Raw genomic sequence first — 24,236 nt, forward strand, 5'->3', positions numbered from 1 at the left:
GTCTCTTTTCTTTGGCAAGTGACTAAAAGTATTGTTGTGTTTGTTATTCATTGTGGTACTGTTTTCTCTATTCAGAGGCTACATGAACTATAGCATTCTAAATGTATAAACTCTAAACCTAGTATTCTAGATTGGCAGTTGGAATGATGAGTGGCAAAAGACTTTCCTGCTCACTCAGGACTTTCATATATAGGATACAGGACAGGATAGGTGAAAAGATAACTGCTTTTTTAGCATTTGTTTTGAGATAATTTTAGATTCACTGAAAGTTACAAAAATAGTACAGGGTATTCTTGTGCACCATTTTGCCAGCTTCCCCCAATGATAGATCTTTGCATAATCAGAATTTTATATTATTAAGAATTTATATAGAATAGATTTATTGATTTATTTCTGTCCTCCGTGTTTTAGTTTGTTCATGAGCTAATATTAAAGAAGCTCGACCTTTTTATTTTTATTTTGAGAAACAAATTGAGGATGCTTTTTAAGAGGGAACAAATAGTATAATAAACAAATTCATTTTGTTAGACAGTATTAGATTGTTGGATAGTGAAAAGCTACTTTTCTTGTAGAATTTTTAGCAATGACAACAAAATAATTGACTTTTTAAAATTCCAGAGCAGAACAATTGGTTGTTATTCGTTACATACCAGAGATGGCTTTCCCTAGCAGTGCCAAAGTGTATTTGGGGAAGGCTGTGTAGTTTATAGGTGGACTTTGTTTAAAGAGAGAGAGAGATGGAAATAACTACTTTTTCCAATATTTTAATTTATTACAGCTAGCACATTTTTACTGTTTATAAATTCATTTCCAATGTCTGTCTACCAAAAAGTAAAATCTGATAGAGTATGTTTGAATATTTTATTTTCAGACATATGGTCCTGAAAGACCTCTTAACATTGAAAGATCCTTTAAAATAAAGCTCCGAATTGCTAAGAGCTGAAAATTTGTAGTAATAAATTTTATGCTAAACTTGACTTTTGAGTACTCTGTAATGATTATTGTCTCTTCTGACATCCACTTACATATGAAATATTTTACTTTTGTAAGATAACTTGTATCTTTTATAGCTATAGAATGATCATATTTTTATTTAGATAGCCCTTCCCTCAAAATGTGGCCCTGGTCAACCAAACCCCGTGCATTTAAACACCTGTTTCAGATTCTGCATTCACTGAGGAGGTGGAAGCAAGTGGAAATAACCTGCTCCTGCAGCATTCATTCAGCTATAAAGAGGTGGGCCATTGATCTTTTAACAGATGGTTGTGTACTTGCTGCTTTTCCCTGAGGTCCAGTTTACTGATCAAGAAGCAGATACATCAGCTAAAAACTAGTAACTTCATAAATGACCCATTTGCCAGTTTCCAAGCATAATTTGAAATATTTGGATTAACTTCCCATAAAAATTGGTTATTAATTGCAATAAATTTTCAAGGTTCTATTTCTATAACATAAAGCAAATTTATACTATATTAAATTGTATGTTTATTGTGCTACTTTCAAACACTGAGCTGTAATAGCCCTGAGGAAGACTACAGCTTGTTTTACTATGCTCAATAACAAGTCAAGGCTTGGCTTGTATGTCTATTTACCTCCCATTTGAAATTCTTTCTATAAGTATCTTTCTGCTGAAGAGAAAATTTTAAAGATGAAACTGTAGTACAAGGAACATGTTCAATTTTGGTCAATACTTTGTTCACTTAATGTGAACACTACTCCCAGGATCTAGAGAGGGCCTTGCCACTCAATGGTGTGTTCTTAGGGAGCTGTGTCTGTCAAAAGGAACATGACTTAACTTCCTTCTCTTCACTTTTCTCCTCATTAATCCTCTTAACGGTTTTTTGCTTACTGAGATTGATACTACTAATGTTGTAAATAAAGAGGCATTTTTAATAAGTAAGGCAAACCTCTTAGGTACCTACCTCTTAGGTACTTTATTAGATGTTCATAGTGACCCTCATACTTGTTTATTCTCTGGGCCATAGTGTAATTAATGACCTGAGAACTGTGTGAGGATCCTTGTTCATTCTCTTTTATGGTCATAAACTTTATTTCTAATCTGCCTGTATACTACTGGTTATAAAGATGATGGGATAACAAAGAATAAATCCATCACTACTACAAGGAAAATCTCACTGTTGGGATTTAAAGAGGTGGGAGACATGGTTTCTGTCATCTTGCAGTTCATATCTAATGAGTTGGAAGTAAGCACAGAATTACAATGCAGTTTGTTAATGGTATAATTTGGGTGTATGTATGTACTAGATCTTTTTCTAAGGGTGAGGTTTGGGTCAGGGAGAGCTACCAGGTGGAGGTAACCTAAAATGTGCATTCTGGAAAGACAAGTAAGAGGGCTACATAGGCAAAGGATAGGGTTGGCAGAGCGGGGAGTTGTTATGTGAGGTGCAGCACAACAGAGCAGTAGAGTCAGAATAGTTAGGTAGTTAGATTGAGATACTATTATGTGCGACCGTGTATCTGAGCTTTGCAGTTCTCACACACTCTCATTTCAATCCATTCTGTAGGCAAGCAAAATATTATTCCTGTTTAACAAGTAAGAAAAGCCAGGCCAGAAATGTTGAATGAATTGTACAGTCTTATAACTGCTATAGTCAGGATTTGAATCTAGGTCTGATGACTCTAAATTCTGTCCTTTTAGTGTTGTACTGAACCGAGCATAGAAAGTCAACACCAAGACAAAAGTATGCCAAATTGCAGGGTCTTTATTGCCGGCAGAAACGGGGGGATTCACGTCTCTCCAACCCATGTCCCAGAAAGGAGGGTGTCAAGACCTTTTATATACCTAAAACCACCTCGGAGGTGAGGGTGAGGAGCGGGGATGAGGATGGGGGCTTCAGACATTCCCAGGGCTAATGGATTCTGTAAATCACCTCCTGGGCAGAGATGAGGGTGAGGGGCTCCAGACATTCCAAGGACCAGGGGACTTCTGTCACTCCGATTGTTACTGAAGTGGTTTACAGAAGTCAAGATAAGCGTTAGTTTGCACATTGTCTGGGTAGTGGTGGGAATTACAGACTTTAGTTACATATTACAAGTCGCAGGAGCCAAGATGGCATGGTTTTGAACTGCCTGCCTGTCACATTAGGGTCACAGAGAGCAGTTTCAACAGAAAGTCAAGGTATGGTTGAAGTATGCAGTTTTATGGGGCTTTAACCATGTCACATTGGTATGCCATTTTGTTCAAGTCCTTTTAAAGTGAAGAGTAGGACTAACTCTTCACTAATAAAAATGTACCAGTTTTCTTTCTGAGACTATACAATTTTTAGATGTACTTTGTTATCTCACTTTGTACCCTCAACTGTGCTTAGCATGGCACTTGACATGTAGTAGGTGGCCAATCATTGTTTTGAACTGAATTGAATTGACCTATGGGTATTGTAAAACTTTGTTGAACGAATGAAAATCTTGGCCAGGACTTTTCACTTTTCTTCTTGTTACTTAGTTGTTTTCCAGTCTGTTCTTACATTCATGGGTGTCAACATGCACTAGAACTTCATTACCAGATCCTAAACTTGGAACTTCAGCTTCAGCTTCTCACCCTCTAATCAGACTCTCCTTTACATGTGGTAGAGGGTTCCTTTTCAAGTACATTTGTGTAGAACCTATGCCACATGTTTAGTTTTTTTCCCTTCATGTTCTTCACTCCAAACATAATCTTGACAAAGAAAATTATGCCTTTGTCTTGGCGAATGGTCTTTGTTTTCAGTTTTCTTCTCTTAAAACACTAGTAGAAGGCATAGGTACTTAGGGCTTCCCGTGAAGACCTTGGAGTGAGTATATACTATGTCTCACACTTGCTGTTGGCTAGGATGATGATAACTCTTTTTTTTTGAGACAGAGTCTCTGTCTGTTGCCAGGCTAGAGTGCAGTGGCATGATGTTGGCTCGCCGCAATCTCTGACTCCCTGGTTCAAGTGATTCCCCTGCCTCAGCCTCCTGAGTTTTAGTGTTTTTTGTTTTTTGTTTTTAACCTCTACATGACATTGATGAAAAAGGAAACTATACTGTTTGTCTGGAAAGGAAATTAGAGATCATTTGATGCTGACCTGATGTTAAATGAGGACAAGGCTGAATTTAAGCAAAAGAACTTGTTTTTACTGACTACTCTCCACTTTCCAGCCTTTGACTTGTGTTGACATTCACAGGAGTTGTGTGGGGCCAATTTTGTGTCAGAAAACTTGAATTTCCAAAAAAATCTATGGAAGTAATTATATGACTCTAATGGTTCATCTTCCCACTGTAATGTGAGAGACAGGTCCTAAAGGACAAGCTGCGTCAGTCATCACTGGAAAAGTCTGTCCTGTGTTGGAGTGGACCCGTATTGAGTGTTTCTAGTGTTTCTAGTGAGGAATCCACCATTTCTCTTGGCAGCATTTCCAATTATCTGTCCATCACAGCTTTTCCCAGATGATGAGGCTTGTTTTCTGCAGCTGTGTTTGGCCAGATGGTCATGGGTCATTCTCTGAGGCCCATCTCCATCATGCCCGATAATGTGTGGGGCACAAAGCCCCGATTTGGATGGGGTTGGGGGAGGAGTGTATATGTTGTTAGTTTAAATGTTCATGTTTTAGTGTTACATTTTTGCTCTTAGTTAAGCCTCCAGAATCCCTGTTACTTGTTTCTTACAAATGAGAGATATCAAACATAGATATCTAGCTTTACTTTTTATCATCATTTAGTGACAAACCAGTACCTCTACATCCAGTCTTTGTCAATGTCATTACCTCTTCGTGGGGACTTAGTGTGACAAGAAACATGAGACATTCACTTGACCAATACACGAAATGTTCCTGGCCCCACTTTGAAGCACTGCTTTATTGGAAAATCATCCATAATTTTCTGGCTGCTGTCATTCCTGGGCTCTGCTTTCCATAACCTCTCATTCCTGTTGAACAGCTGTGCTTCTGATTAGTTTTCTCTGGAGGTATTAACTTTTCAGCACTCTACACAGGGAAACTTTTGAAGTGATGGGAACAATGGGCCCATCCTTACTTTGTTCTAGCCAGTTAGTCTGCTGTGCTTCAGAAAAAACAGAGAGACATGAAACTAAACAAAAATAAAAATTCACATAAAAGTTTCTTAAAGCAAATCTGAATGTTGACATTATGAAAATCATGATTATCCACTCTGTATAAAACAACGTGTTTACTTGTGTATATTTCTCTCATCTACCTTTTGCATATATTTTGAGAAACAAATATTTAGTTATCAGTCACACATGCCAGTTCTCTGAGAATTTGAGCAGAGTTTGAGTGACTCCAGTTGTCAAAGGCAACTATACATAACTACTTTTACTCTTTTTTTCTGACCATCCAATTTTAGATCAGATTCTATTGTTACATACAATTATTGAATGACATTTTCTTCATAGTATTTACCACTCATTTTATTAAAATAAGTTTTACAAATATCTTTAAAAATAGAATATTTATAGTTATTAATAAATAACACTTTTTTTTTGAGATGGGAATCTCACTTCATCATCCAGGTTGGAGTACATTTGTGCAGTCTTGGCTCACTGCAGCCTCCACCTCCAGGCTCAAGCAATCATCCTGCCTCAAACTTCCAAATAGCTAGGTACACACCACAGATACACACCACCACACCCAGCTATTTTTTTAATTTTAATTTTTTTTTTTTTGTATTGTTGGTAGAGATAGGGTTTCACCATGTTGCCTAGGCTGGTCCTGAACTCCTGAGCTCAAGTGGTTCACCTGCCTCAGCCTCCCAAAGTGCTGAGTTTATAGGTGTGAGCCATCGAGCTTGGCCTTAAAACTTTTAATAGTATGAATACTGCACTCTCTAGAAAACTAGATAAAATAAAATAACATATTCATATGCTAACATATGGAATGCAAGAATAAACCACTACTTAAATGTTGATTCCACAGGTTTAGTGATGTTGGATAAAAAAAAAAGAAAAGAAAAAAAATGCTGAAATGCAATTGTATTAAGTCTCATACATTTGCTAAAAGATCTTTTCTCCCATGGATTTATACCAGGGTTGGATAGTGAGCCCTGAGCCCTTGCACCTTTAACCAACAAAATATCAGGTTCTATCATGAAGAAATGACTGACCCAACATTGATTACACCAACTATATCTTAGTTGAAAAGAAGGAACAATGGATTTCCTAATTATCAAGAAATACCTTGTGGGAAAGGTGGGAATTGCGCTGGATCTTAGAAATGGGTAAGATTTAGTGGTGTAAGGAAGGCAACTCAATAGTAGCAAAAACTCAGTACAGGAAAAAAAAAAGGCAGTATGGGTTTAGGAGAGAACAAGATTTCTGACTTTATAGAGGATTTTTATAAGGAAACAGAAGGAAATAAGACTTGAAAGGTAGGATAAAAAGATCAAATTTTGGTAAAGTTCAAATTCTACTATGTAAAGTTTGACTGTTACCCTATAGAATAAAATGAGCTATTGAAGATATGTGAGTAGAGGAATATTATCAATTTAATGTTTTAGGAAAAAAATTAGTCCTGAGTTACTAGGAAGGCATAATTAGAGAGACAAGTAAGTGAAAACTGGAAAATCAGGAGGAGGTTGTGAGGTGTTTAGTGCCTGAAGAAAGGTGTCTAAATACAAATGGAAGAAAGATAAAACTAGGTAGCAGCAAGCTCTTTGTTTCTGTCATTTATCCTCAAGCCTTGATTGAACATTCCAGATACTGTTTACTAAAAGGAAAGCAAAAAATACATATGGCAGAAATATTTCAAATCGAATAGTTGGCCTTATAACTGGTTATAAATATTTTTTGTAATTTTTATTTTCTGTTCATTGCAGGTGTATATATAAATTAATTGATTTTTTTTTTTTTTTTTTTTTTTTTTTGAGACAGAGTCTTGCTCTGTTGCCAGGCGGGAGTGCAGTGGTGTGTTCTCGACTCACTGCAACCTCTACCTCCTAGGTTCAAGCAATTCCCCTGCCTCAGCCTCCTGAGTAACTGGGACTGCAGGTGCACACCATGCCCAGCTAATTTTTGTATTTTTAATAGACACAGGGTTTCACCATGTTGGCTAGGATGGGCTTGATCTTTTAACCTCATGATCCACCTGCCTTGGCCTCCCAAAGTGTTGGGATTACAGGCGTGAGCCACCGTGCCCGGCCAATTAATTGAGTCTTATACATTTTTTCTAAATCCAGCTTCTCTGCTAAACATATTTACCAATGCTAAGTATTCGTCTGTATATTATTTTGAATTTTTACATATACCATCACATCATCTATTAATAATAGCATTGATTTCTAATCTGTATACCTGTTATTCTTTTTTATGTCTTATTCTATTGGCTAAGATCTCCAATACAAAGCTACAATGCTAAACAGTAATGATAGCGATTATCCTTATCTTTTGTATGTTCTCAAAGAAATATCTTTGAATACTTTACTATTAAGTAAGATATCTGCTATAAGATTTTTTTGTACATCCTCTTATCAGATTAAGGTTGTATCCTATTGCTATATTGCTAAAAATTATCATCAGTAGATGTTGAATTTTATCCAAGTTTTTCTGCACTTAATGACATTATCACAGATAATCTGAAAACTAGTTTGATATTTGAAAAATAATTCAGCTGGGCACTGTGCTCATACCTGTAATCCCAGCACTTTGGGAGGCATACAACCGGAGGTCAGGAGTTCAAGACCAGTCTGGCTGACATGGTGAAAACCTGTCTCTACTAAAAATACAAAAAAATTAGCTGGGCGTGGTAGCTCATGCCTGTAGTCACAGCTACTTGGGAAGCTGAGGTGGGAGAATCACTTGATTTCTGGAGACAGAGATTGCAGTGAACTGAGATCACAGCATTGTACTCTAGTCTGGGTGACAGAGTGAGACTCTGTCTCAAAAAAAAAAAAAAAAAAAAAAGAAGAAAAATAAGTCTGTGTAATGCCTATTACAGAATACAAGACTATCTGTAATCTTTTATTTTTACAAAAAAAATTTCTATGTAATTTCCATTACAGAATAAAAGATTACCCATAATATTTTACTCTGTAATAGGAATTATGTAAAATTGTTTTTCAAGCATTGTCAATTTTGCATGCCTAAAATAAACTCGATTTAAACATAATCATCATTCTATTTATAAATTGTTGAATTTCCTTTGCTAAACTTGTATTAGGATTTTTGCATGTATGTTTCTGACTTAAAGTGGTCTATAATTTTCTTTGCTTAGCATATCCTTGATGGATTTGTTAGCAATTTTATGAATTATATTATGCTAAGTTTATTAAATGAATTTTTTTAAATGTTCTCTAATTTTAAAAATCCCTGTAATATTTTGTGTAAGACTGACATTATCAAGACTTCCTTAATTGTTTGGTAGCATCTGCTGCTAAAGCAGTAAGGCTTGGAACTTACTTGAGGGGGACAGGAAGAGGAGTATTTTATTTATGAATTCAATTTCTTTAACATATGGCTATATGTATTTTCTTATTTTAGTTTGATAAGAGTTTGGTTACAGAATTTTATCTGTTGCATCTAAATTTTCAGTTATTGGCAATAGTTCTGAATATTCTTACTGTATTTTTTCAATGACTTCAAGATCTGTAGTGATATACCCATTTTTATTCCTAATGTTGATTATTTGTGTCTTCTGTTTTTGTTTCTTGATGAATCTCCTCAGGGAGCTATTAATCCAATTAGTCTTTAAAGAAAAAAAATGTCCTGGAAGGAAAATAAAAGGTATACACAGCTTAGATTTTGTAGAGAATTTAATGAAGGAATATCTAAAGGTATGTTGTTAGGGAACCCAACCAAGGATTTTGAAGCTCTCAGGTAACAAACAATAAGAAGCCCTTGCCATTACTGGGCTTGATATGTTCATGGGAAAGCAGCCTGTGAGTATAGAATTAATAGGAATGAATGGATCTTATGATAAGAGGTGTGCTTGTAGAGGGACATAGCTGCTGCCACAGAATAGCATTGAGGCAGAGAGGAAACAAAGGAATGATTGCCCTGATTTCTTGTTTTCCTCCTTCAATTCTGTCTCTTACCAGTGTCTCCCTTTGTCCTAACTCTGTCAGAAGGCTGTGTGCAGAATACAGTGGTCAGCCTTCTGAGATTGAGACAGGCAGAGAATGGATTTTGGGATCAAACAGAATAAGCAGCACATAAACTTTTGGCTTTATTGATCTGTGTTTGCATAGTTATTTTTATGATATTAATTCTCCCTTACATTTGTTAAACTTTTTCTTATACTGTTCGTAGATTCATCTCACAGTTTTTCCTAATATTTTAATATAGATACGTGCCTATTAAAATTCAGTTGTTTTTCTTCTTCTTCTTCTTCTTTTTTGAAATGGAGTCTCATTCTGTTGTCAGGCTGGAGTGCAGTGGCATAATCTTGGCTCACTGTAATCCCTGACTCTAGTTCAATTCTAGTGTAATTTGATGTTAATTTAGTTATATCACATTTATTTTGCTTAATGTTGGCATGGAAAAATTATTTTGATTCTTTCTTTCGATTTTTCTATATGCTTTCTTATGATTTGGCCATGTCTTTTGCAAACTGTCTATAATTTGTTTTCCAATATAACTGAAAATCATTATTTTAATTGGAGTTAATTCATATGTATTATGTTTATTTCTATAGTTGTATTTATGTCATGTTATCGTGTATTTTCTTATTGTTGCACTTGTTCTATGTTCTATGCTTGACTTACTTTTGTGAGTTATTCTATTTTTTCCTCAATTGATCCAGGAGTTTTATATTCTTTTACTATTTATATTTCTTTACTGAGCAAGCTGTCAATCTGATTTTTAATCCTTTAAAGGTAATCTGTCTTTTTCCTCTGGTTGGTTTTAAGCTTTCCTATTTGTGGGCCACAGTAGCTCACGCCTGTAATCCCAGCAATTTGGGAGACTGAGGCAGGAGAATTGCTTGAGCCCAGGAGTTCAAGACCAGCCTGGGAAACATAGCAAGACTTCATCTCCTTAAAAAAAAAGAAAAAAAAAAGATTTTCTATTTGTCATTTGTTTTTTGTAGTTTTTAGTGGTTACCCTGGAGCTTATAGCCTGAATCCCTTACTATTAATATTAAATAATATTAAATAATTATTAAATATTAAATAATATTAATATTAAATAATTAATATTTAATTATTATTTAATATTTAATTATTATTTGATATATAAATAATAAATTATTATTTAATAATAAATAATAAATTATTATTTAATATATAATTATTAATTAATATTTAATTATTATTTAATATTATTTAATATTAAATAATATTTATATTTAATATTAAATAATATTAATATTCCCTTAATATTAAATAATATTTAATATTAATTAATATCTTTACTCTCTTCTCAGACCATGCAATGTCTTAGAATGAGCAAACAATATTTACTGACCTGCCTAGTTACATGCTGTTATTTTTGTACATTTTAATTCTTTCTATATTTATATGGTCAGTGTTCACCTACATCTATCCACATATTATCTTTTTTGCGGTTTTCCGTTTTTCTACATTTCTAATCTTTCATCTAAATCATTTCCCTTTTTCCTGAAAAATATTCTTTAGTATTTCCTTTAGCTTGGTTTATATTTCTTTTAGATTTTGTCTGAAGATAATTTTATTTTACCTTTATACTCAATAGTTATTTTGGGGGAGTTAAGGTTTCTAGGTTGCCAATTATTTTTGTTAAGCATGTGTACAATATCCTTCCATTAACTTTTAGTTCCATTCTTTCTTTTGAGAAGCAAGCTGTCAGTCTGATTTTAAATCCTAAAGATAATCTGCCTTTTTTTTTTCTCAGACTGGTTTTAATAGTTCCTATTTGTCTTTTATTTTCTGCGGTTGTTCTATTATGTTTAATTGTGTATCTTTTTAATCTGAGTTGAGATTTGGAGCTCTTTTTCAACCTGTGGATTGATGTCTTCCATCAGTCTCAGAAATTCCTCAGTCATTATCTTTTCAGGTAATACTCTCCCAATTTTCTCTTTTCTGTTTAGGGATCCAATTAAACTTATGTTAGACTTACTCACTGTATCCTCTGAATCTCCTATCCTATTTTTTTGTTTCCTTTCTTTTTGTCTTTCTGTTTTTTCATTCTAGATATTTTCTTCTGACTTATTTTCTATTTCACTAACACTTTCCTCAAATGTATCTAATCTGCTATCAAACCCATCTTTAGAGTCTCTGATCTATTTACTAACTGGATATAGAAAAGTCAAGGACCATTTTGGGTGTACTAATGCATACCAGCAGAGTATTAACCTTGGTTATGTCAACCTTTCCTAAGGATTTAACTACTAATTGTATGCCAAAGAATCTCTAGCTTAATCTCTTCAACACATTCCTCCCTTTAGAACTCTAGACCTAACAAACAAATGCTTACTTAGCATTCCACCTAGAATTACTTCCAGGTATCTCAAACTTTACATCTTTTTTTTTTTTTTTTTTTGAGATGGAGTTTCACTCTTGTTACCCAGGCTGGAGTGCAATGGTGCAATCTCAGCTCACCGCAACCTCCGCCTCCTGGATTCAGGCAATTCTCCTGCCTCAGCCTCCTGAGTAGCTGAGATTACAGGCACGCACCACTATGCCCAGCTAATTTTTGTATTTTCAGTAGAGATGGGGTTTCACCATGCTGACCAGGATGGTCTTGATCTCTTGACCTTGTGATCCACCCGCCTCGGCCTCCCAAAGTGCTGGGATTACAGGCTTGAGCCACCACACCCGGCTTACATCTTTAATATTGAATATTCTGTTTCTCATTTAAACCTGCTGTTTCTTGCACCTTTCTGTCATCAGCAAATAGAATTCCCACCAATTTTTATATTCTTGCCAAAGCCTATGAGTGGTTTTTGATATATCCCTTTATTTTATCATTAACATTTAGTCTGTCACAAAATGTCATTTATTCAACTTCCAAAATATATTTTGAATCAATTCACTTCTCTCCAACTTCCTGTCACCCTACTAGGCTAAGCTACAATCTCATTGTATCTTTTCTTTATTTATTCTCTCTGTTTCCACTCTTATCCTTCCTTCAGTTGTTCCTCCATTCAGCATCTGAAGAGATCTTTGTAAAACCATAACTCTCTGACTTTTTAAAACCTCTTTTAGGATTTTAAATGCTTTCCCCTAATGCACAAGACAATACATGATGTTATCATAGCCTGCTTCTCCAACTTCCTAAAAACTTTTTTTCTTTTACACTATTTAGCTATACCTACTTTAGTTTTATAAAGGTCTTTTTTTTGGGCTTAAAACTCTCTTCTTCTCACTTTCTCTTTGTCTCCTGTAGGCTTCAGTTTATAAGTTATTCTCATAGAGGACTTCCTTATAATCCAATTTAAAATAATCCTCTCCTATACCCTCCTGATATGGTTTGGTTCTGTGTCCCCACCCAAATCTCATCTTGTAGCTCCCATAATTCCCACATGTTGTGGGAGAAACACAGTGGGAGATAACTGGATCATGAGGGCAGGTCTTTCCAGTGCTGTTCTCTTGTGACAGTAACTAAGTCTCATGAGATCTGATGGTTTTAAAAATGTGGGTTTTCCTGCACAAGCTCTTGCTTCGCCTGATGCCATCCATATAAGACATGCCTTACTCCTCCTTGCCTTCCATCATAATTGTGAGGCTTCCCCAGCCACATGGAACTGTAAGTCCAATTAAACCTCTTTCTTTCATAAATTGCCCAGTCTCGGGTATGTCTTTATTAGCAGTGTGAAAATGGACTAATACACCACACCCCCTCAGGGTACTCATCAAAATTTATTCTCCAGTATTAAAAAATTAATGCCAAAAAGTAAAGATCATGACATTTTTCCCCACCACCATAAAACCAAGACCTAGTTTGTGACTGGTGCATAGTAGGAACTCATTAACTATCTTTTGAATGAGTCAGTGATCTCCAAATGGCAAATTTTACTCTTCCCAAATTAAATTTCATTCTCTGTTCCCTGCTATATTCTTTTTGAAAAAGTTTTCTCAACCATAACTTTCCATGTCTGTTATAAGCCATTTATTAGAGTTTTGTGTCAGGTCAGCACATATTTACTAGTCTAGTTAGTTCTTGTTTTTCCGTTACAAATGAATGTTAGGACATTATCATTTTCCAAAACCCTATCTTAGAAACAGACAAATTTTCTTTTATTTTTGAAGTTTATTGTTCAGTAAGTTTAAATCAGATTTTCTAGATCTTTCCTTTTTACAATACAAACATGAATTCTACTAACTGAGACTACCTGAAGCCACCCAGTCATCCAGTGTCAGTTTGTACTAAATGTGGATTTTTAGACCAATGGCTCTTGTTTTCTCCATACTTTTTTTGTAATTTTTCTATTGCTTTTTGTATTAGGATTTTTTTTTTTTTGGTCAAAACACTAGATTTGCCCACCTCCTCCTTCTCCTCCAACAGGATGCCAGAAAGAAAGAAGCATGAGTCATAGGAAAATGAAAGAGGAATGTCTTAAGTATTGGGATGAGAAGACTGCTCTTCCCATCTAACAGATTCTCGTTTCCTGCCCTGAATCATTTCTTCCCCTTGAAATAACAACTGTAATTCTAGTCATGGGTGTGTGAGTGTTTGTGAGAGTGGGTGGGAGGTCTTCAGAGGTCTCAATAAAAAAGAAAGAGTATGAAACTTTTGTTATTTCCTGTTTCTGAATGTGTCTTTTGGTTAAGGATGTTGGAAGGGGTGAGAATCTTTGGACCTCTATAGTGCTTGTAGTGGGGATGGGAAGTGTTGAATGTTGCTAAGCCAGTATGGCACACTGAGTAACTGGATCAGAGTTCTCTTTTGGTGGGAATAATATTAATAAATAATGGAAGGTAGCTACATGTCAAAGACTGGTACATTAACCATGGATTTTACCTTTTCATGCAAGGTGACTCTTCTTTATAGGTACAGTCCTGAGTTTGGTCTTCTAGATTCCATGTGAAACTTTGAGATCTTTGAGAAGTTTTGATTTGTCTCAACAGAAATGAATCAGGGAGGAATAATTGATAGTGACATCATGGTGGTATCCTAAATACTAAATACAAACTTCTACCCATTTTCATTTAAAAATATTATATATTATTTGTACTCTCATAGAAAAATAAATAGATCTCTCAAGACATTTGCAAACAATAAGGGTTTGCTTTTTCATGAGCCACAATAGATTTTGGTATGACCTGACTTTCCTTGAAGTAGTTGTATTTCAAATGATTAATTGCCTTGAACTACTTTTAAAAATTGTTTTCCTGCTTCTGTGATTTTTTTTTTTTGTGAATGCAGTTTGAAGTAAGCAGTAGAAATAATATTCTTCTGCCAAATTTTAATTATTGGGGTTTCAACAATTTCTTCTTTCTCCTTTTCTTTAGGAATAAAATTAAAATATAAAAATCTTGGAATTTGGCATTAACCAGCCTAAACTTTAGTATGCTAAAAATAATAATATCAATTCAACATGATTCTATGTAACTTATAAAACATTTTGGAAACATGGTCTTTACAGATGCTATATCTTTTATTTACACATGATCAAGAGGTAAGTGTTTATGCCACATTACGTTTTGATTTTTGAGTGATTTATATTTCCTTACCTTTCATATTTTATTAAAGAGATTATCTGACTCTCTAGCCCCTAGTAGTTTTTGATAACAGTCCTTTCTCCCTAGGGAACCCAACCTCTCTTATTAATGAAGTCCAAATATGAGTCACCAATCCATATTCCCAAATACTATGCTTTTTAGGTGGCCCTTCATACTCCTTTACCTCTGGACCAGGCTAATCAGAAGTGGAGTCCTTCAAGTTAATAAGCATGTTAGAGAATTTTTTCTATAATAGCTATGGCTCAACTTTTTTAAAATTCTAAAATACCACTAAATGTCTTTGGCCACATAAAACACTAGATTTCCAATTCAGAATGACAACAAATACAGGACTTGACATGTCAGGTGCCAAATACTGCTGTGGCAAAGCTTGTTTTTTTTTTTTTTTTTTTTTTTTTAAGATAGTAAGATGTATGCAAATCCTTAACATCACTTGCAATAATGGATTTCCAAGTAGTGTTTAAACCAACCATCATTCTTATTAAGCAGTGCTAATATATTTTACATACAAAATCTCCCCAATTTTATCCCTTTATATCTGTCATATTAAAAGAATTAATCAAAGCTGCTTTTTAGATGTTTATGATGTTATATGCTTCATAAAAGTGCCCCTGTGTTATACTTCTAATGAAACTGTATTTTGTCTTGTTTTATGTAACACATTTGAAAATTCTATCTTTAAAATACATTATTTTTATTACTAAAAGTATTATGTTATGATACTGTCTTTTACATAGTTTATTCTTGTATTGACTTTAGTATTTACAAAAATAAATTAATTCATATATTAGTTTTGGTAATACCTGAAAAAAATTAAGTTTCTCATGGAATATTTGTGAATCCTGAAATCAGTGAAAGTTCTGTTCAGTTACAGAAATAGTAATTGAGTATCTACTAGCACTATCTGAAGTTATATAAAATGAATTTTTTGTTTTCTTATTTATTGCATCCTTCCAGAGAGTTGTCAGTTCCACAAGAGAAAGACCTTTCTTGGTTCACTGCTGGATTGCTGGTTTCTATAATATTTCATGGAACATAGTAAACTGCCAATAAATATTTGCTGAATGAACTCATTTATTCAGCAAATATTTATTGAGTGTCTCTGGTATGCCACATATCTAGGCACTGAGGATAGAGCAGTGAATAGGCCAAAGTCCTGACTTTTTGGAATTTACTTTCAAGTGGGAAAAGAGAGATTATAAAATATGTGACCCTGAAAATATATGTCATATGTCTGATGCTGATAAGTGCTAAGAAGAAAAATAAAGCAGGACTGGGGTGGGAGAAAGAATTACTATCCTAGCTATGGAATTCAGTGAAGGCCTCTCTGAGAAGGTGAAAAATGATTGAATGTTACTACTCCTGTGCCACTGCCACTGGCAATACTGAAGAAAGTGGAAGACCAGGTCTTAGACTCTAAAGTGACTATAATCTGGTGATAAGGTCAGACATACTACCTATCATAAACATAATGTGCAATGATATCGGCACACATACAGTGCTACAGAACAGTGTCTGGAGAATGAAATATAGCCATGTATTAGCAAACAGGGTATATGGTGGTGGGGTGGAGGATGACTGCAGTCTGAAAATGGAGAACTGATTCTAGGCTGCAAAGGTTCTTCCAGATTCAGGACTTTGGGCTTCAGTCAATAGTTAATGGGCGACTAATTGTAGTCTTTAAACACAGAAAGGGACCAATCAGATCTAAATTCTGGAAACTAACTTTGGTAGCAGAATGGGTTGGTAAGAGGGCATGAAATTGGATCAGCTGATGTTTTGATACAATTTGTGATCAAATATTACTTGAAGTAACAGAACCTTAATTGGGCCAAATCTTTTCTTCAAACAAAAGAATAGTAGTTTCAAGATTTTTATTTTTATGGTCTAACTGGAGTACCATATAAAGTCATAAGAAAGAAAGAAATAATATTTGATGATAAACTATAGCTGAGATGGATCGAGAGAAAGGCAAGAACCAAGATTTATAATCTGGCATTTATAGAGTAGCTGTAATTGGTACAGTAGAAACACCCAATTTATCTGGATATGCTTGTGTTTCCCTATTTAATCCACATGGTGTCATTTTTTACATGTGTTTTCTCAGCGCAGTTGCTTTCATTCACAGCCTGTAGTGATGACTCATTTCATCCCTTTTGGATATTAGAGGCTCTTATTTCATTCAGGAGATTTTCCGATTCACCAGACAGTGTATTAGACATTATTGTCTAGTTGGAATTTGTCTGGGGGAAAATACTTAAAGAAATATATCACTGTTGATTACACTACCCTCACATATAGATTTTATTTAGCATAATCTGAAGTTGATGAGGGATCTGTATTAGTTTGCTAGGGCTGCCACACCAAAGTACATAGACTGGGTGGCTTAAATGAAAAAATGTATCTTCTCTCAGTGCTGAAGGCTTGAAATCTGAGATCAAGGTATAGGCAGGGTTGGTTCCTGTTTTGGACACTGAGGGAAAGACACATTCCAGCCCTCTCTCCTTGGGGTAGATGACGTTCTTCTCCCTGTGTCTTCATGTGGTCTTCCATCTGTGCAAGTCCCTCTGCACAGATGTGTGTCTAAATTTCCTCTTCTTGTAAGGACACTGGGCTTAAAATAACTTCATTTTAACTTGATTTCCCCTTTAAAGGCCCTATTTTAAAATATCACATTCTGACGTAGTAGAGGTTAGGACTTGCGCATATGAAGTTCCACTTGCCCCAAATTCAGGACAACTCCATAAAGCCATTCCAGCCCGAGTTCCCTGTGCCATGAGCTGAGTTCTTTGTTGAGAGAATATCACGGTTCCCCTCTCTACCTAATCCTACTTCCTCACTCCCTCACAAGTGTTGGATCCTTATAAATTTGCCAGGGAAGACAACCTGTGACAACTTTAGTTCAATAGACTTGACCCTTTCCTTGCAAGAGAACTCTTGGTTTCTTACTATTAGTGTCAGTTGTCCTCATTAACAAGGTCATTTAATAACTGGCTACAAATTACTGAAAAATTGTTTGAAACAACAATTTTTTTATAGACTTCAGTGATTATTCTTCCTAAGGGTCATTTTTTTCTCTGAACTTCTGAAGGACAGCCCTGTACCATTTAGTACTTTAATGATGATTTGTATTTTTGTTCATTCACATTTGTAAATGATTTAAGATTGCACATTTCTTGAAAGTTGTTAGGCTTCTATGAGATTTTTTTCTGTTCTTCAACATGTTTAACATAGTTTTAGAGCTCTAGTTGGTACTTTAGGAATTTTTTAGCACAGAGTAGTGTAGACGCCCCAGATTTTTTTCCAAGATTTTCCCTATCTTGGAAAAAATCTGGGGCGTCTACACTACTTTCATAGGGAATGAGAGTGTGGAATCTGAATTATAAAACTCATGTTAGGGAAAGCCTACACTGGGAAAAGAAATTGCATATGTGGTAATAAAATAAATAGAAGATCTGTGTTTGAATGTTGACTCTGTTGTTTACCCACTGTTATCTTATAAAAGTTACTTACCCTCCCTGAGCCTTGAGTTTTCTCATCCACAAAATAGGAATATTATTAGTAGCAATTTTATAAAGTTGTTGTGAATTTTAAATGAGACGCAGTATCAAATAAGATGCATGCAGTATTTAGCATATGATTCAATCATAAAATGGACATTATTACCTCCACACTTCAATATTTCTGAATTCATGATGCATCTTATAATTAGTAGTCAAAAGAAATTTGTCAATTTTGCACAAGGTAATGGGGTGTGATATTTTAATAGTTCTTAATGTCTGTATGACTGAACTTAGTCATCAGAGAAGATAACTATTCACCTGGTTACTTGCTTCAGTTAAATGCCTTGTAGTTGTGACAGAACCTTAAATCTGGATACCTAATTATCATTTTTAAGTGTTCCCCAAAGGGTTACATTGTAATCCAAAGACATAGCTTTGACCAAATGGTTATGGTAGAGCAGATTGCCTATTACATGCCAAGTAATTCAATTAAAGATGATAGAAATTTTTAGTTCTTTTTGAATTAGTTGTATAACTTTCAAAATTAGAAAAAAGTTGATGACCAATTGATGAATTAGGGAGAGCAAACTCTAATTCTAATCCTAAAGAAACAATCAAACAAACCCAAATTGTGGAGCATTTTACAAAATAACTGATCTGTGTTCTTCAAAAATGTCAGTGTCTGGGAAAGCAAAGTAAAGCAAAGTTGAGGAACTATTTAGAGTTAACGAAGATCAAACCAGTTTGACTATAAATAAAATGTATGGTCTGGATTGGATCCTGAATTAGAAAAAAGAAAATTGCTATAAAGGACAAATTAAGACAATTGGTAAAATATGGTATGGACCATTTGATTATAAAATTGCATCAATGTTAAATTTTTGAATTTCCTTATACTTATTATATTTGTATAAAATTCTTAAATACTATAATTAATCTAATTTTACTGACTTTTTAAAGAGTTTTCAAAGGTTGAGTTCCTCAGCAAATTTATAAGGTCCCAACACATGTGAGGGAGTGAGGAAGTAGGATTAGGTAGAGAGGGGAACTGTGATATTCTCAAAGAACTCAGCTCAGGGAACAGGGAGCTCTGGGGCTGGGACGGCTTTATGGAGTTATCCTGAATTCGAGGCAAGTGAAACAGACCTTTGTACCACGACATCAGTCAGTCACGGGGTGTGCACTGTCCCAGGAAGAGTGCGTGACATTCATCAAAGTGTGTCTCTTTAGCCAAGGACAATTTCCAGAAGGGGATTCAGCTGCAAGCTGTTCATTGCCAAAGCTCTTCAGCTGATGGGGAAAATTTGTAGTTCAGTCCTAAAGAGGGAAGAGGAATATAGGCGTCAGACCACAGCATCCACTCTGGTTATCATATCTGTAACTTACTTTGAAATGATTCAGTAAGTAATAATGATGTGAGAACAAAGATAATACCAGAAATGCAGAAAAGCAGGAAAGAAAGATCTCACATTGGCAAAATATGGAAAAACGAGTAAATCTGGTGGTGTTTTGCCAGAAGTGCTTTACTACAGAAGTGCTGTTTTCAGCCTTTCTGTAGGTTTAAATTTTTTTTTTTTAAGTTTAAAAAATGAAATTCCCATGTGATACCAATACACTAGCAGATTGGGGGACCGTGGAATGAAGTCATCTTTAGAATTCATCCCAGCTCTGGCATGATGGAATTCTGTGACATGATCAGATTGGTTATGGTGCATTTGCTTTAGGCTCTTGAAGCCACGGAACCACAGCATATTTCCTACATGTTTGCTTTGTCCATGAGTTCTCAAACTTTAGTAAATCATATTATTTAATTAAATGGGTTTGGGTGATTGTAATACCAACCCGGGATTTATAAATAAAGCTGTTCCTTTCTCAATTTTGATGATCAACTGTGGTCAAGTTTCTGTATTAAAAATGCAGTACTACCCATTTTTAGAAAAACAGGGAAGCTGAGAATATTTAAGATGAATTTGTTGAGCTAATTTAAGACAAAATTATTAGACCTCATAGTTAATGAAATTGTGTTGTAATAGATACATATTGTCAAGTTTATTGAAAACCTGCAAGCAAAGAAAATGTCTTTGCCTTTACTAAAAGTCAGAGGAAGATATAACAGGCTCAATTATTTAGTATTTATCTGTTCAATTGTGAAGTCATCTTTGGGATATTTGTTTATTATGAAATAAGTTTTTAAATCTTTCTTAATTCTAAAATGTGATTTAAAATGAACTATTTCTCTGTTGTTTTTTCTGGGTCTTCATTTCACTAGGCTGAAATATTTTGATCCCAACCACACCTTGTTTTAAATGTGATGATGGTTATGTCTTCTCACTCTGTTTTCAAGGTTACATCCAAAAGTCTCAATTCAAGGGCACTGAAGACAGTTACTTTCTTTTGAAAGGTTTGCCAACCTCTTTCTTGCAGGAATCTTGCTGAATCCACTCAACGAACATTTTTAAGCATAGACTCTGGAGCCAGTCTCCCTGGATCTGAATTACAGTTCTGACAGGTAGCTGTGTGCTCTTTGGAAAAGTACTTAACTGCTCTGTGTCTTAGTTTCTTAATCTATAAAATACAATACTTATAGAGTTGATAATTAATAGTACCTATGTTACAGAGTTATTTTGAAGATTAAATAAGTTAAAATATGTAAACAGGCATGTAATAAGTACTTAGTAAGTATTAGGTATTATTATTGCCATCATTCTTAGATATTTATACTGCATACTAGAATCACATGTTTTAACTTTGGTCATTATGATTATATTGATTTTATACAAATAAAGATGCAGGTTAATTAAATGTTAAGCTGAAATCGCTAAGGTCATCTAGCTAGTGAAGTAGGAGAGCTGGAATTAAAACTTTAAGCCCAATTTTCTTTTCACTGTTGTGAATTCATGGGTGGGAGAATTCCAACATATTTTTTTGGTCAGCCTCCTGGGAGCAGCCAAAGATTAGCATTTGGGATGGCCTTAAATAGGACCTACCACCTCCAACGTGTTTTTACATGTAATCCTGCATGCTACAGATGTGAACATCTGGGGACTTTATTTTCTATCAGATTATAAATTATTGAGAACACAGTCAAAGTCTTACTGGTATTTGTGTCCCAAGCACTGCTTAGTGCAATGCTTTGAAGGTAATAGTTGTTCAGAAATTATTTGTCAAAAGCATTCCTGAGGAGAACCAGATGTGGCGGCAACCGCGGGATGGAAGAGCTCATCCCACTGGTTACCAAGCTGCAGGATGACTTCAGTGCCATCAGTCAGAGCTGCCACGTGGCCCTGCCACAGAACGCTGTGCTGGGTGGCCAGAGCGCAGGCAAGAGCTAGGTGCTGGAGAACTTCGTGGGCCAGGACTTCCTTCCCGGTGGTTCAGGTATCGTCACCCAGTGGCCTCTCATTCTGTAGCTCATCTTCTCAAAAACAGAATATGCCAAGTTTTTGCAATGCATGTCTGAAAAGCTTACAGTCTTTGATGGAGTCCAGAAGGAGATTGAAGCAGACACCGACAGGGTCACAGGGACCAACAAAGGCATCTCCTCAGTGCCCATCAACCTTTGGGTCTACTCGCCACACGTGTTGAACTTGACCCTCATCGAACTCCCGGGTATCACCAAGGTGCCTGTGGGTGATCAGCCTCTAGACATCGAGTACCAGAGCAAGGACATTATCCTGCAGTTCCTTAACCGGGAAAGCAGCCTCATCCTGGCTGTCATGCCTGCCAGCATGGACCTGGCCAATTCAGATGCTTTCAAGCTGGCCAAGAAGGTCAATCCCCAAGGCCTGTGGACCATCAGTGTCATCACCAAGCTCAACCTGACGGACGAGAGCACTGACACCAGGGACGTCTTAAAGAACAAGATGATCTCATTGAGACGAGGCTACACTGGTGTGGTGAACCACAGCCAGAAGGATGTTGACGGTGAGGAGGACATCTGTGCAGCGCTTCAGCTGAGAGGAGGTCCTTCCTCTCCCACCAGCCTACCAGCACATGGCTGGCCACACGGGCACACTGCACCTGCAGAAGATACTGAATCAGCAACTGACCCACCACATCCAGGGTCACTGCTGGCCCTGCGTAGCAAGCTCCAGAGCTAGCTGTTGTCCCTGGGGAAGGAAGTGGAGGAGTACAAGAACTTCTGGCCTGGCGACCCCACATGCAAAACCAAAGCCCTGCTACAGCTGGTCCAGCAGTTTGGGGTGGATTTTGAGAAGAAGATCGAGGGCTCAGGATATCAGGTGGACAAACTAGAGCTCTCCGAGGGCTCCCGAGTCAATCGCATCTTCCACCAGCAGTTCTCGTTTGAGCTGGTGAAGATGGAGTTTGACAAGAAGGACTTAAGACGGGAGGTCCACTACTCCATTAAGAACATCCATGGATTCAGGATGCGGCTCTTCACCCTTGACATGGCCTTTGAGGCTATTGTGAAAAAAAGAGATTGTAAAACTCAAATAACCGAGTTTGAAGTGTGTTGATCTTGTGGTCTCAGAGCTGGCCATGGTCATTAAAAAGTGTGCCCAGAAGTTCAGCTCCAATCCCGGGTTGCGAGAGGAGATGGAGCAAATCATCATCACTTACATCCGGGAATGGGAGGGGAGAACCAAGGACCAGATTCTTCTGCAGATCGACATCGAACAGTCCTACATTAACACAAACCACGAGGACTTCATTGGCTTTGCCAATGCCCAGCAGAGGAGCACGCAGCTGAACAGGAAGAGGGCCATCCCCAGTCAGGGGAAGATGCTGGCTGACCATCAACAACATAAGCCTGATGAAGGGTGGTTCCAAGGAGTACTGGTTTGTGCTGACTGCGGAGTAGCTGTCCTGGTACAAGGATGAGAAGGAGAAAGAGAAGTTCATGCTGTCTCTGGGCAACCTCAAGATCCGTGACACAAAGAAGGGCTTCATGTCCAACAAGCACCTCTTCGCCATCTTCAACACAGAGCAGAGAAAATTCTACAAGGAACTGCAGCAGATGAAGCTGGCCTGTGACTCCCAGGAGGACGTGGACAGCTGGAAGGCCTCAGACAGCTGGAAGGCCTCCTTCCTTTGAGCTGGCGTCTACCTCAAGAAGGACCAGGCAGAAAACGAAGACGTAGCTGAGGAAAACACCACCTCCATGGACCCCCAACTGGAGTGACAGGTGGAGACCATTAGAAACCTGGTGGACTCATATGTGGCCATCATCAAGTCTATTCAAGACCTCGTGCCAAAGACCATCATGCATCTCATGATCAACAACACGAAGGCCTTCATCCACCAGGAGCTGCTGGCCTACCTGTACTCCTCGGCAGACCAGAGCAGCCTTATGGTGAAGTCGGCCAACTAGGTGCAGCCAGATGACACACATGTACCGCACCCTCACGCAGGCGCTCAACATCATCGGCAACATCAGCACCAGCACCAGCACCAAGTCCACACCTGTGCCACTGCCCATTGAGGACACCTGGCTCCAGAGCTCAGCAGCCACAGCCCCCCTCCACAGCGCTGACCCGTGTTCAGCGTGCAGCTCCCCGGCTGAGCCCCAGCGGTGCAGGGCCCCACTCCAGGGTCCCCCCCTGATTCCTGTGCCCAAGGGGGCAGCAGCCTCCTTTCTTGGTGCCCCCAATCCCATCCCAGCCTGGCCCCCAGAGCGTGTTTGCCAACAATGACCTCTTCTGGGCCCTGCCTCAGATCCCATCTTGGCCAGTTCAGATCGCCCCCAGGAGTGCTCAGGTGACCACCTCCATCAGCTTCAGCACGACTTTTCTTTTGAGCTTCATGGGAGGCTCTTCCCACCTGTTTGGCTGCCCCCTCAGGGGCTGGTCTGTCCTGGCTGGTGTCCCTGAGCCCCAATCAGCTTTGTAATTTTCTGACCATAATTTATTAACTTCGATGCCCAAGTCACACCACCCTTTGTTCCAGGAAGCTTCTGCCTAGACTTTGGCGGAGTCACCACTTGTGCCTGTTAGGGGACTCTGCGGGGCCCAGGAAGGTACAGCTGCAAACAGAATTGTTCAGGCTAAGTTCAAGTGCTCGCTCTGCCACTCACTGGCTGTGTTATCATGAACAACTTAATTAACCTCTCTAAGCCTGTTTCCTCTTCTATAAGCTTCCAAATTGCTGTGAAAATTTAATGCCTAAAGAAAGGCATTAAATTATT

The 24,236-nt window shown here is 37.1% G+C and overlaps 1 pseudogene; it reads left to right on the top strand.

Moving 5' to 3' along the window:
* Positions 1–18,283: 18,283 nt before the first annotated feature.
* Positions 18,284–23,941, top strand: LOC101034566 (dynamin-2 pseudogene; annotated as a pseudogene).
* Positions 23,942–24,236: the final 295 nt, after the last annotated feature.

This window comes from Saimiri boliviensis, chromosome 1, assembly GCF_048565385.1.
Source record: "Saimiri boliviensis isolate mSaiBol1 chromosome 1, mSaiBol1.pri, whole genome shotgun sequence".
NCBI classification, from domain to species: Eukaryota; Metazoa; Chordata; class Mammalia; order Primates; family Cebidae; genus Saimiri; species Saimiri boliviensis.